This window comes from Myotis lucifugus, unplaced genomic scaffold, assembly GCF_000147115.1.
Source record: "Myotis lucifugus unplaced genomic scaffold, Myoluc2.0 scaffold_65, whole genome shotgun sequence".
Classification (NCBI taxonomy): domain Eukaryota; kingdom Metazoa; phylum Chordata; class Mammalia; order Chiroptera; family Vespertilionidae; genus Myotis; species Myotis lucifugus.
The window spans coordinates 3,691,437-3,704,317 of record NW_005871113.1 but is presented as its reverse complement, the minus strand read 5'-3'; positions in this window follow the sequence as shown (position 1 = coordinate 3,704,317).

The window sequence follows — 12,881 nt, the reverse complement described above, 5'->3', positions numbered from 1 at the left end:
CATGGGAATGAGTGGTTTTGCTGAGCCACTCACGCTTCCCCCTAAGATGTGTGTTTGTGACAAAAGATTCAAAGGATTGCTGTCAAGTATGTACATATGTATGGATGGGTGTGTTTATTTATTTCTATATTTATTTATTTGATCTTTGGACTTCGAAATGTGTGTAATTGTTCATGTTTTCTTGGCAATTCAGAACCAAATTATATCCATTTCTTACTGTGTACCTCCTAGGGTACCATTTATTTATAATTCACCCTTGGCTTCATTTTATGTTCCTCCCTTATATTTTTCTCACCCTTATTTTTCTTGATCCCTCTGTGTTCATAATCACCTCAGTTCTTTTAAAAATCAGATTTAGAGTTGAATAAGAGTGATTCCTATAATATTCTGCCTCTGTGTTAAATAAGTGTATGTATATTGAGAGTCCACAGGATGATTTGCTCATCAGTGCTTGCAAAGGCAACACACAACATTGAGCCCCAGGGGCCATTTGCTAAAGAAAAGACAGTGCCTGCCCTCAGGGAGCTACTAATCTGAAGTCACAGACAAAACAGATAGAGTCAAGCTAACAGAACTGTTTAGCTACAAAATCACAGAGGCATTATGAATGGAAACGTTTCACTTCCTCTTTCATTCATTCAAAAGACATTGCTGAGTCCCTAAAATGCACGAGACAGCGGGCTACTTCCTGCTGTAAAGCTGGTGGTCCACATAGACAGGATGAGCTCATGCACGGAGGTCCTGGCGGGCTTGCTGGAGGAGGTGGCTGTGAGGTCATCCCTGCAGGGATGGAGATCCTGGGCATCTTCCTGGAAGATGTGAACCTTAGCCATTGTGTTTGGCGTGAATCCAGCATTTTCTTCTTCCCCTACCATACATGGCTTCTTATTTTAGTTCAGGAGGTGAAAGTTACTTCAAAGACTGCCTAAACGCGCAGACTTCTTGTCTTTGGTAGGCAGTACGGCTTTCCCAGGTTGCTCTGACAGCTTTCCCCTGTCTCTGCCACCTCTTCCCAAATGATGTTCAGACTTTGAGCCAGACAGCCTGTGGACCAGTGGGTGCGTGAGGCAGCCAGCCCTCACCTACCCATCACCCTAGAAGCCCATCGGGTGGCACTGAGATGCCCCTCGCTGTTGGGAGGAGAGAGCCAGGATGGGCCAAGATGGCAGATGGCTGAGCAGGCACACTGCTTGCAGGCCCCTCTACCTTTGCTGCCCGTGCCACTGGAAGCTGCTGGTGACTGTTTTTAGCTCGGCTGTCCCTGGGCTTGAGGAGAGAGCTTTTGTAGCTACGCAGGAATGCAGGGTATTTTTAGCAGAGAGATTCTGCTTCAGGCACGTGCATTGTGGTCTTTCAGGCGCAGGCATGGCAGGGGCTGGGCCTGAGAACCTGGGGTGGGCGGACTTGGCTAAGAAAGTCTTAAGAAAAAGAGAGGCGGGGGCAGGGGTGAGGAACCTGGACATTCTGGTCCCATGTTTGTTTTGGTTTTTAAAAATACGTTTTTTATTGATGAGAGAGAGAGAGAGAGAGAGAATCATCAATGATAAGAGAGAATCATCGATCTGTTGTGCCTGGTAGAGCCACTGGGGATGGAGCCTGCTACTTTGTTACGTGCCCTGACCGGGAATCAAACCATAACCTCCTGGTTCATGGGTCAGTGCTCAAGCACTGAGCTATACCGGCCGGGCTTTTTTTTTTTTTTTTTTTTAAATCTTGTCTTCTCATTTCTCTTCAGAAGCTGCTGCCCAGGTGACAGGGAGGTAGAGCCAGGAAGGAAGGGAAGGTGGTGGGCTGTTCTGAGGTTGAAAAAGTACCAGAGAGGCAGGCACTCCTGAGCCATGGGAGCCAGTTATTGGGCCTGATGTTACCCCGATAAATTTAACAAAAGAAGGAAAAAAAGAAAAGAAAACAGGAGGTATTGAAGTTAAAACTCATTGAAACCTTTCCCTTGAGTTTGAAATAAATTTATAGTCATTTATGTTTTTTTAATCACAAGAAAGAAAGGATGAACAAGTATTTGCCCATCCGTTTATAATTCATGCTGTAGCAACATACACTTTTTAGTCTGGAAAATTTATGAGTCAGCCAGCTTAGTCCATTACCTCACTTCTCTTTCCTGCCAGACACTCCGCCCTCTCTGCCCTTTTCAGAGATGAGGAAACGGAGGCCCAGAGAGGTTGAGTGACTTGCCCAAGGTCATACTAACTAGCAGCAGCTTTGGGACTGAAACCCAGCTGTCCCAACACCAAATCATCTGTTTCCCATCTTGTTTCTACACTGTCTGTATTTATTACATTGTTGGAAACATCTATGTACCCATGTTTTGTTCTTATTTTAACGAACAAATTAAAATGAGAACTTAAAAGACTATTTGAGATAAAGGTGGGCAGGGGCCATGCCTAGAGTCTTGGAACTCTGAGCATGCTTTTTAGCTTCCTCCTTGGCTACTCTTTTCGTTTTCCTTCTGCTCAGTGTTTTCCTGAGCATGTACTGTGCACACAGAAGGCACGGTGCTGGGTACATTCACGTGGATTATTTTGTGAACTTAACAGCCTGCGAGGAAAGCATCAGACCCATCTTTTCAAATCCGAAGACTCAGATAGAGAAGGGTTAAGTGGTTTGCTCAAGATCACATACCAGCAAGTGATAGAGCCAGAACTAATAGCCAGGTCCGTCCGCCACAAAGACCAGAGCTCTTTCCACGACCCCAGCGGCTTGTGCGGTACCTCAGGTGCTGTGTTACCCGGCGTGTTGGGCACGATGGTGGCCCGCTGATCAGTGGAATGAGCTGTCTTTGCTCACATGCGGTGTGGGTTTTCATGGACATGTAGGAGGAGATGGAGCCTGTTCCTTCCCACTCTTACATCACTAATGAATGAAAGGTCTCCTTCCCCCCAGGAAGTCTGTCCTGAGTGAGCCCAGCCTGTGTAGACCATCTCTTTCCTTGGACCCTCAGCGTTGCTTTACAGCTGCTTTAGAGAGCTACCTGAACTCTTCCCTTTGTTCCAGAGCCCCCTTTTTGTGTGTGTTTTGTCTCCCCGGTGGATAATAAAAAGGTTTAGTATAATTGAATGAATGGTTATTGAATGCTTCCCAAGGAGCTAGGAGGTGGGTCACAGAGGTGGCGTTGGGCTTCAGATCTTATGACAGGACTGGGCCCTGAGCCATTTATCCTTTTAACAAATACAGTGCCAGACAGCCTCAAGGGGCGAACAGTCTAGTAGGGAAGGAAGACAAGCACACAAGGTACCCTGAATGGCCCAGACACCTCCAGCTCTGAGGGTCAAAGGAGTTCATGCTGACATTGACTGCTCAGCGGGACCTAGCCCCACCCTATCTCCTGGTGTCTGTCTCCAGGAGATAGCTCATCTGACCGCTGGGATGAAGCAAGCTTTCACATTAGGCTGTCTTGCTCCTTAACTTACCCCTGCACAGAGATTTCAGCCTCCCATTGGGAACACTGGGGACAGCAAAGGTCCTCACATGACATGAGTAATAACAAGGACTGAGGATCTAATTTCTCCCAGGTGGGTGAGGTCCCCAGGTTGGGCAGGAGGAGGGACAACATAAGCTCCATGGGTTCAGAGACCTATTGGTCTTGTTCATCTTTGTATCCCCAGCTCCTACTGTGGCCCATGGCACATCCATGTGATGTTGAATGAATGAGTGGATGCCTGAGAATGGACTTATTCAGTTTCTTCCTCCCTGTATATTCATAGGGAGAACTGTGATTGTTTGAAGAGTTGAAACTTGACACATCAGAAAAGAATAGAATAAGCCTGGGATCATTCTGCATTGAGAACAGATCATGGGCCAATTAAAAATATATTTTTAAAATTAAAAGTATTTTTAAAATATAATTTTTAGAGACAGGTTGCATGTTTTCTGTTTATTCTTCCAGATTCACCGTCACCATGTCCAGCTTTGCTCTCAGCCCTGGGAGACCCACCTTTGTCCCTCCCCAGTGGCTTTCTTGCCCTCTGGCTTCTCGTAGGGGAGCCCTGGTCAGAGGCAGAGAGAGGAAGAGGGTGTTTCCTCCTCTGGCTCTCTCCGGGAGGGGTGCCCTCGGGCTCTCTATGTCTGTGACTCTTCTTTTGTAACCACCCTCCCCCTGTGCTTGCTGACTCCTCTGTTTCTAGCCCTGGGTATTACACCTTGTGATTTCCCTATACCTTGCCCACACTTTTGAAATAGTCCCTATATTATTCTAATTTGAGTAGACCATCTGTTTCTTGCTTCCAACTGGATACATAGGTGCAGCTCCCCAGGTCTTAAAAAGCTGCTGAAGGTTTCTTCCAGCTCATCCTTGTTCGAGTGCCTTTCATTTCCTTTATTTTCGTAATGGGTGTGAATTGGTTGCTTCCACCAAGTCCGTCAATCAGGATGGAGATGCCAGTTTATTTATTTTTTAAAAAAATATATTTTATTTATTTTTTACAGAGAGGAAGGGAGAGGGATAGAGGGTTAGAAACATCGATGAGAGAGAAACATCGATTAGCTTCCTCTTGCACAGCCCCTACTGGGGATGTGCCTGCAACCAAGGTACATGCCCTTGACCGGAATCGAACCTGGGACCCTTCAGTCCGCAGGCCGACACTCTATCCACTGAGCCAAACCGGGTAGGGCACCAGTTTATTTTAATAGATGTGTAAACACTGGCCTGGGAGAAGGGGGCTGTATGTCACCCAGACACTGCCGCACAGAATTACTGATATTAGTAATGATCAGTGTCTGGGGAAGTCTTGCTCTGCATCTCAAGAGAAAGCTAAACTAGAAGAGAGAGAGAGAGAGAGCCCTCAGGTCTCCCCTGACCTGGCCTCTCTTATTTTGGATTTCCTCAAAGGAGGGCTAGAGATAAAGGTTTGGGTGACTGTGGCTTATGGAGGGAGAAGCCTCGGGAGAAAGGAGTCAGGGAGGTGGGGTAGTGCTGAGAAGCTACAAAGCAAGGATGTGGTCCCCACTAGAGTCTGGCCCCAGCCTGGTCCATAGAGAGCTCTGGGTTTAACCTGCACCACAGAGTTGGTCCTACTCCGAGGCTAAGGGCCGCCTTTGTACCCCAGAGTAGGTGAGTTATTGCTGTAGGCCGACCTCAGGGCGGTGGATGTCACCTGGGGGTTAGGTGGCTGCTGTTCTGCTGAAGGCAATTCTTGAAGAAGGGGGAAACTGTGAGCTAATATTCACAGCACCTGGGGGTTGGAAACACCTGCCTGGTAAAGGGCATCTAGGTGGGGCCCCAATAGTGGGGACACTACCCTCCCTAGTCTTGTTCAGTGAGTACATAACTACCACTGCATTCATTTTGCTAGTCAACACACACTTTTATACCCACCCTACCTACCTACCTGCCTTCCTCCCTCCCTTATTTCTTCCATAAATGTTGAGTGAACCCCTGGGACCAATGGGATAGTCAAGACAAATATGACACAGGCTCCCTCTTGGAGGCTCTTACTCTCCTACTGGGTTGAGCTGACCAGCCACATAAATAGCGTATGAAGCTCATTTGGTTGAATATTAACTCATATAGGGGAGGTAAATGTCCCCTAGGAGTCTAGAGACAGTAGTGATCAGTGAGGACTGGGACCATCAAAGAGGATCTGAAAGTGAGACCACAGCACCCAAGGCCACTGGTGTACTGATTGGTGCCAACAATGGTGCCCAGGGCCTCTCACCCCCCTCCCTGGGCTATCCCCTTCTCAAGCGATACCTGTGGAAACCAAATGCCGTGTTCAGTTCACACCTCTACTTAATTCCGTTCCTTTTAGGCCACACAAAGTTTCTGTTTCAACAAAAGCCTCTGTAGGGGCAGCTCGGCGGATTCCCTCTTGTTCTGCCCTAAAACAATGGGGCTGGGACAGATCGTGGCGGAGTCGGGCCGAGGCTGCGGCCGCCCTGCCCGAAAGGGACAAACGCTGCCTTTCAAGTCCCTGGTCGTAATCCAATCCTCCTTTCAGTTCTATTTGTGGGATGAAACCAGGTGGAAACCAGGGGGAGGAGACCGCGGTAGTTGTGACCTATTCAGAGTGTGTGGAAAAGGATTCCTTCTTCACCTGGGAAATAAATGTGCACTTTTGATGCTCCCCATGTTTATCTCTGTCCATCGCTCCCTGTAGGGCCACCCGTTTGGGCACCAGACCTCAGGCCAGGCTGATAAAGATCGGGATACGGAGGACACAGTCCTTCTGCGAGAAACAGGACTTCCCTCCAGGTTCTCTGGCTCAGTTCCGCTGAGCCCGAAGTCGGCATCTCCAAGTCCCAAAATGTCGGGTTGGAGCTGCTGTCCTCGGAGAGAAGGGAAGCTGGCACTTGGTTCTTGTCCGTGGCAGTGATCCTGAAAGGTTTCCTGTTTAACATTTTATTGGCATTAAGAGAAAATAGCCAGCCTCTCGGAGCTGGAGAGGACGCAGGGTGTGCGCATGTGCACTGTTCTGGGGTGAGGGTGGTGTGGGGTACTGTTCGCTCCACCCCGAAACCGACTCCTCCACAGCAGCCATTTTCAACACGATCCTTGTGTTTGCTTGGCAAAATCCAGGATTGGAAAAACAAAAGATTTCCCTGCCAGTTTCCATTAATTTCAGCAGTAGCAGCAGTAGCAGCAGCAATCTGGTTCTCTCGGATGAATGTTGGACAAGAAGGGCCAGGGTGCAAGGCTAGGCTCTCTCTGCCCACCTTTCCTCTTCCGTAAGAACATGTGGCCGGACTGAACGATGGGCAGAGGAGCTGGCAACACACCATAGGTAGGTGGGAGGACAGGGGCCTCTGGAGGGAGTAAGGATGTAGAAGAAATGGACAGTGTGGGTCATGGTGGAGTGCCTCCTCTCACCCAGATGAGGGACGGGTCAAGGGTCACTCCTCACCTGCTGGGGCTGGAGAGCGTCCAAGGGGCCTGATGCTGGCATGTGAGACCAAAGGATAGGTCCTGAGGTGTCTGCTGTCTGGGGTCGCAACACACGGCCTGGAAAACAGGAGCTGCCCAGTTATAAAGGATGACACAGGTGGAGGGGCCAGTGACCCAGAGGGAGCAGCATGGGGCTGGGGAATTTCCACTGGTTCCACAGTGAGCTTGGTCTGTGTGAGCCGCCTGGAATTTTTTAGGAATCCTGCAAGTAGGCTGGAGACGCCCCACTCGGGTGCGGTCCTCAAAGCTGGTGCTGCAGTTTGCCGATGACAGTGGAAAAAGGGCTATTTGCTCAGTTATTTTTTCGTTGTATTTTTTCCCCTCTCCTTAGATTTGATTATCTGGGAAGCAACTGTATGGAATTGGGAGGAACATGTGACCAACAGAGTGAGCTTCTCAGATTGGTCACCAGCCTTCCCCAGCCTTCACTTGACCTCCACTAACGTCCTAAGGTCAGAGGAAAGGTGGGTGGTGGCCCCTAGAGAGTTAGAATTGCTCACACTCCTGTGTAAAGAGCCCATTATCATTCCAGTATACAGGGCACCACTGGATTAGATCCTTCCCTGAATTAGCTGGTTAATCACAGCTCTGCTATGTGGACTGCAAGTGTCCAGGTGTCCAAGGGTTAGTTAAAACCAGACAGCCATCAACCAACCCGCCCCCCTCCATCCCCTCAGACATCTCACATCCTCTCACAATGCACTGAGTCTAGAGGTAACGACTTAGTGGGGATGACGAAGCAGCTCTGCTCACTGAGTCCTCACCGTGGAGCCTGGGCTGAGTGCTGTCCCCCACTGTCACACGCAGTCTGCTGTCATTCCTGAGAAACGCCGACTACCTTCATTTTACAGATGACAAAACAGACTGGAAGACCCTAGCTTGCCAGAAGTTATATAGAGTTGGGACCTTAACCCAGGCTTGTTTACATGCAGGCCCTGCTGGAGTACCCCCGAGGGTGAGGGGGTCCTGGCACTGAGCATTCTCTGCTCACCAGAGAGGGAGAAAAGGGTGGCAGTCCCAGCCCTCAAGGGCCTTCCTACAGGCTGACATCCTAGAGGTAGAGCACAACCTACTGAGTGTCATGTCAACCTTGAAGCTGACGACTGCATGTGAATTCCTCACCCTATCTGGGCTTCCACGATATAGATTCCGTGTGTGTGTGTGTGTGTGTGTGTGTGTGTGTGTGTGTGTTTGAGAGAGAGGGAGGTTTTTGTTCACTTCCTCTGTGTAACTGTGGAAGTGAGGAACTCAGAAGGGATGGAAAGGAACTGAGATTGAGTAGAAACCAGCCCTGGTACCCATAACTAGTGTCTGGAATCTGAAGACCTAAGGAATAGCCTGTCTGTTGCCCAGCACTTTGACATGCATCAAACATGGAATCAGACCATGGAAATTTATTTCCTCTGAGACACTGAAGATGCTTAATCAATACCCTTTGATCATTTGACTGTTAAGTTTATGGCAAACATGTTGCCCATTTAACATCACCCCTTTTACATATATTTTTGCTCTAGTGTTTTAGCGTGTTCTCTGTGGACATTCTTTTTCCCTAAGTAGGAGTCCTTCTTTGCATTGAGTTGGTCAGTGTGAGTTTGACCCTTGGAGATGAGTATAAGAAGCCCTATGGGCTGCATGGAAGAGATACGTTGGTGCCTGGACTACGTGAGCTCATGCATTTCCCAGCATCCTCCCTGATAGGCAGGCACATAAGACTAAGCCTGTCCGCTGGACAGTAGCAGAAGTGCTGGATGTCACGTCCAGGCCAGAGCACATCAGAAGGGCTGCGAGTCCTCCTCTGCCCAGCCAGTCTGGAAGCCACGTGTTGAGATGTTGGTGTCACACAGGGAGCTGAGACCCACTGATCTACAAGAGACTCTGAAGGAGCAAGAACCAGTGTGTGAAGCCTCTGAGATTTCAGGGTTTGTTACCACCGCATAGTCTAGCCTGATTTTCTGGAAGAAAATTCACCACTGGGTTTTCATCTATACTTTTATTTTCCAAGAGGAGGAAAGAGATGTTAAGGTGAGAGAGTGGGAAGGAACACACTTGTGGCATTTGAATGTATGTCCTATTTGTGTAACACTGCTATCCCCCCTCTCCAATGACTCGCTTCTTGTCACCAGTGGGTGTGGGATTTATGTCTCTTTGCATCCTCCAGCTGCATAGTAGATGTTTGATAAGTGACAGTTGAACCGAGATGAGTGAAACTCGGCCTGCTAGAATGTAAGCTCTCTGAGGTAAGGAATTTGTCAGTTTAGAGTATTGTCTGACACATAGGAGATGCTTAAAAAAAAAAAAAAGGCGGGATGCAGATTTGAAGGGGTCAGAGTCCATGGAACAGAACAAGCCAAGGAATATGAGGATGCAGGCTGGAAGGGTTGTCCTATCCACGAAGGCTCGCTGGATGATAGTAAGACCAGGATGGCGGGTAAGTGAGCCAGATAAATGAGGGCGCGTGACAGCGATGTCAGAGCACATCACTGCCCACCCTCCAGTGCTGCCGTCCACTGACCTCTTTTCCCACCCCTCTCATTTACTGGCTGTGAAACCCAGTCCCGCTTTTATGGAAAACATTTTTATACGTTGGCAAGGCCAAATGTCAGAGCACCCAGGATAGTGGCGAAGGAAAGTCAACTGGGGAGGAAGGTCAAGGCAGGTGCTTGGCAGAGGTGAAGGCTCACCTGGCTGAGAGGGAGGAGCTGTGGTAGGAAGGTGTTCTGAGTTGCTGCAGGCCACTGAGAGGATGACACCCCTTGTCTCTTGTGGTACAGGAGGCCACTGGGCCTTTGCTGAAAGTTCCAGAGAGAACATGAGAGACACTGCTGTGGGCCTTTGTAGAGGGGTTGTTGTGGCTTGAACCGGGTGGAAGACACTGGGTTCTCAGTGCTCTCTGACCTTGGCCAAGGCCATCCCTGAGCCCAGAGGGAGGATGAAATTGGCTTATGCCCTGATGGGAGAGGTGGATGCTCCTGGGCATCTAGGTTGGTAGAGGTTGCACCCCAGTGACTGAATGGGTTAGTTGATAATACAGCAACTCTTCAAGGTGGCATTAATCAATTGCTGAAGTTGGTGGCACCAATGGGAAGTGCAGTGGGCTATCAGGCTGACGTGGTCAAAGAGGAGTCCCTGGTGGAGCTGGGCCATTAAAAATGGGTGCATTTCTGCATCTCTCCTGGGAGTGGAGGTGGAATTGAGCTGATCTCTGCAGGGCAGTGATGAGAGAGGTCAAAGACTGGGTCAGATGAAAAGGCCTCTCAGCTATACCTATAGGCATGGGTAAGAGGGTGGGGCAGGCATCTTCTGGAGAGAGCAATGGGCTTGGGGAGTTGATTACTTGGCAGATTGGCACAGTCTGTCATACTGGCCTCTTTACATGTTTTGTGGGTGTTTAGATGCCTTGTTGCTCAATCCCAATGTTGCTACTGGTTTTCACAGCAGGTGAATTATATTAAGCTAATGATGTTATAAATATCCAATGGCCCTTGGCAGAAGACAGGTTCCCCACCCCTAAGTTAGAGGAACCTGACCCAGGGCCTCTCATCCCAGTAAACTTCCTTCATCGTTTACCCCTCTTAGGATTGCACTAAGTTCTTCTTTTGCTCTAAGAAGGTGGAGTTCATTGAATGGGTCCCTCCTAAAGTTCATGTCTCCCTGGAACCTCAGAATGTGACCTTATTTGAAAATAAGGTAGGTCTTTGCAGATATAATTAAAGTAAGAATTGAGATGAGAACATACTGGATCAGGATGGGCCCCAATTCCAGTGAAAGTGTTCTTATGTGAGACAGGAAAGGACATAGACACAGAGGAGGAGGTGGTGTGACAATGGAGACTGGAGTGATTTATCTACAAGCCAAGGGATGCTGAGGATTGCGGGCCAGGAGGGAGGCATGGGTGGCTTCCCCTTCAGGGCCTCCAGGAGGGACAATCCTGCCAGCACCTCACTGTTGGACTTCTGGCCTGCTGCACTGTTGTGTTGAGCCACCCAGGTTTGCGATGATTTGTTACAGCAGCCCTAGGAAACAAATACAGAAGGAAAGAGCAGATGAGATCTTTGAAAGACCTTCTGAGGCTGAGCATGGCTCACAGTGGGAAGGAGGTGGGGGTTAGGTAGGTGGTTGGCCGGGGGGGGGGGGGTTGTTAGGGTTCTTTCTTTCTAACGGGTAAAGCCTCAGTGAAGATCGTTCACCTCAGGCTTTAGGAGCAGACCTTCAGCTGCCTCCCCTCACCCGATGGTGCTCTGCCTGGTGGGGCCTTGGGGTTGTTGATCCTTTGGGGTGGGGTGAGGCGCTCTCCATCTGAAAAGGTAGAGCGGCAAAACAGGACCTGTGCTATCCTGTAGAGTGGCCCATTCATTGACTTAACAATTCATGTATTGATTAATTCATTAAGTAAATTGTTAATTCCAGGCTGAATGGGAGCAGAGCTGGGCTGTTGGTTCCGCCCTCTCCTCTAGAGTTTATTCCCACACCCCACCAGGAATCAAATGCCTTCCCTAAAACCGAAGCCCTTCCGTGAGGTGGGAAGAAGCCGCTATACTCATTTATATCCACTTACTCGTACCATTAGTGATTTTATGGATTTTCCCTCAATAGGGTGTTTGCATTTATTTTTATTATTTTTTGTTATTGTTGTTAATTCTCACCCAAGAATATTTTTCCATTGATCTTTTAGAGAGAGTGGAAGAGAGAGGGAAAGAGAGAAACATCGACATGAGAGAAACACATCGATTGGTTGCCTCCTGCAGGAGCCTTGACCAGGGCCGGGCTGGGGAGGAGCCTGCAACCAAGGTACCTGTCCTTGATCGGAATCGAACCTGGGACCCTTTGGTCCACAGGCCAAGATGCTGTATCCACTGAGCCAAACTGGCTAGGGCTAGGATGTTTGCATTTTAAAAGTGAGATCTGGAAAACTCAGTAATGCCTACCCCCTCGGGCCATTCCCCTTGTGTTGTAATCAAGGCAGGGCTTCCTTTGTCCTACAGTTCACCCCAGAGCAGTGATTCTGCCTGAATTCCTGGGTGACAAGCTAAGGCAGTGGTCAGCAAACTCATTAGTCAACAGAGCCAAATATCAACAGTACAACGATTGAAATTTCTTTTGAGAGCCAAATTTTTTAAACTTAAACTATATAGGTAGGTACATTGTTATTAACTTAATTAGGGTACTCCTAAGGCTTAGGAAGAGCCACACTCAAGGGGCCAAAGAGCCACATGTGGCTCGCAAGCCGCAATTTGCTGACCATGGAGCTAAGGGAGTGGGCATCTCTGTGCAATGAGGTGGGATAAGCCTGGGGCTGGGGGCAGGAGAAATCGAGGGAACCCTCTCTGTTCCTGGGCAGATTCACCCCCAGCCCCTCAGGAGGAGGCTGGAGGTGGAGCTAGCTTACTTAGCCCAGGGCTTCCTCCTTGGGGTAGAGTTGACCTTGAGAGGGGCAGTGGCGTCCCCCATCCCTTCCTCTGGGGCTCTTTCCTGCCAATCTCAACAGTCTGGAAATGGAATCCCTAGGACCCTCCCCACCACCATTATTATAATAAACTCCCGAACGGTAGCCACAGGGCCTCGAGCTACAGGAATGCAGCCTGTAATTACCTCGCTTCTAAATTGCTCATGGTAATGGATGATGAGGCTCCGTGCATCAGACCCGTTAAATTGCAACTCAGTCGCAGTTTAACTCGGCAGACAACCCGCTCAAACCTGGCGAATGGAGAGAGTGTGAACTCTTCGGGAATTGGTAACTTTCAGAACAACCCGGAGAGTGCCAGGGACGCCTGTGGAAGGGAGAAGGTAAGTCAGTGAAGTCTTGGACCTCGAGTCGATTATCCATGACCACCTCCCTTTACTGCCCCCTTGGCCTCTATCACCGGGATTAGCCTGGAGCTGCCGGGACAACCCTGTGATCTGATTACACAGCGTGCCAGGCACTCTGCCGGATCCCGGGGTAAGGAGGCTGAAACCAGACCCCGCAGGGGCTCTGTCCCCAGGAGTT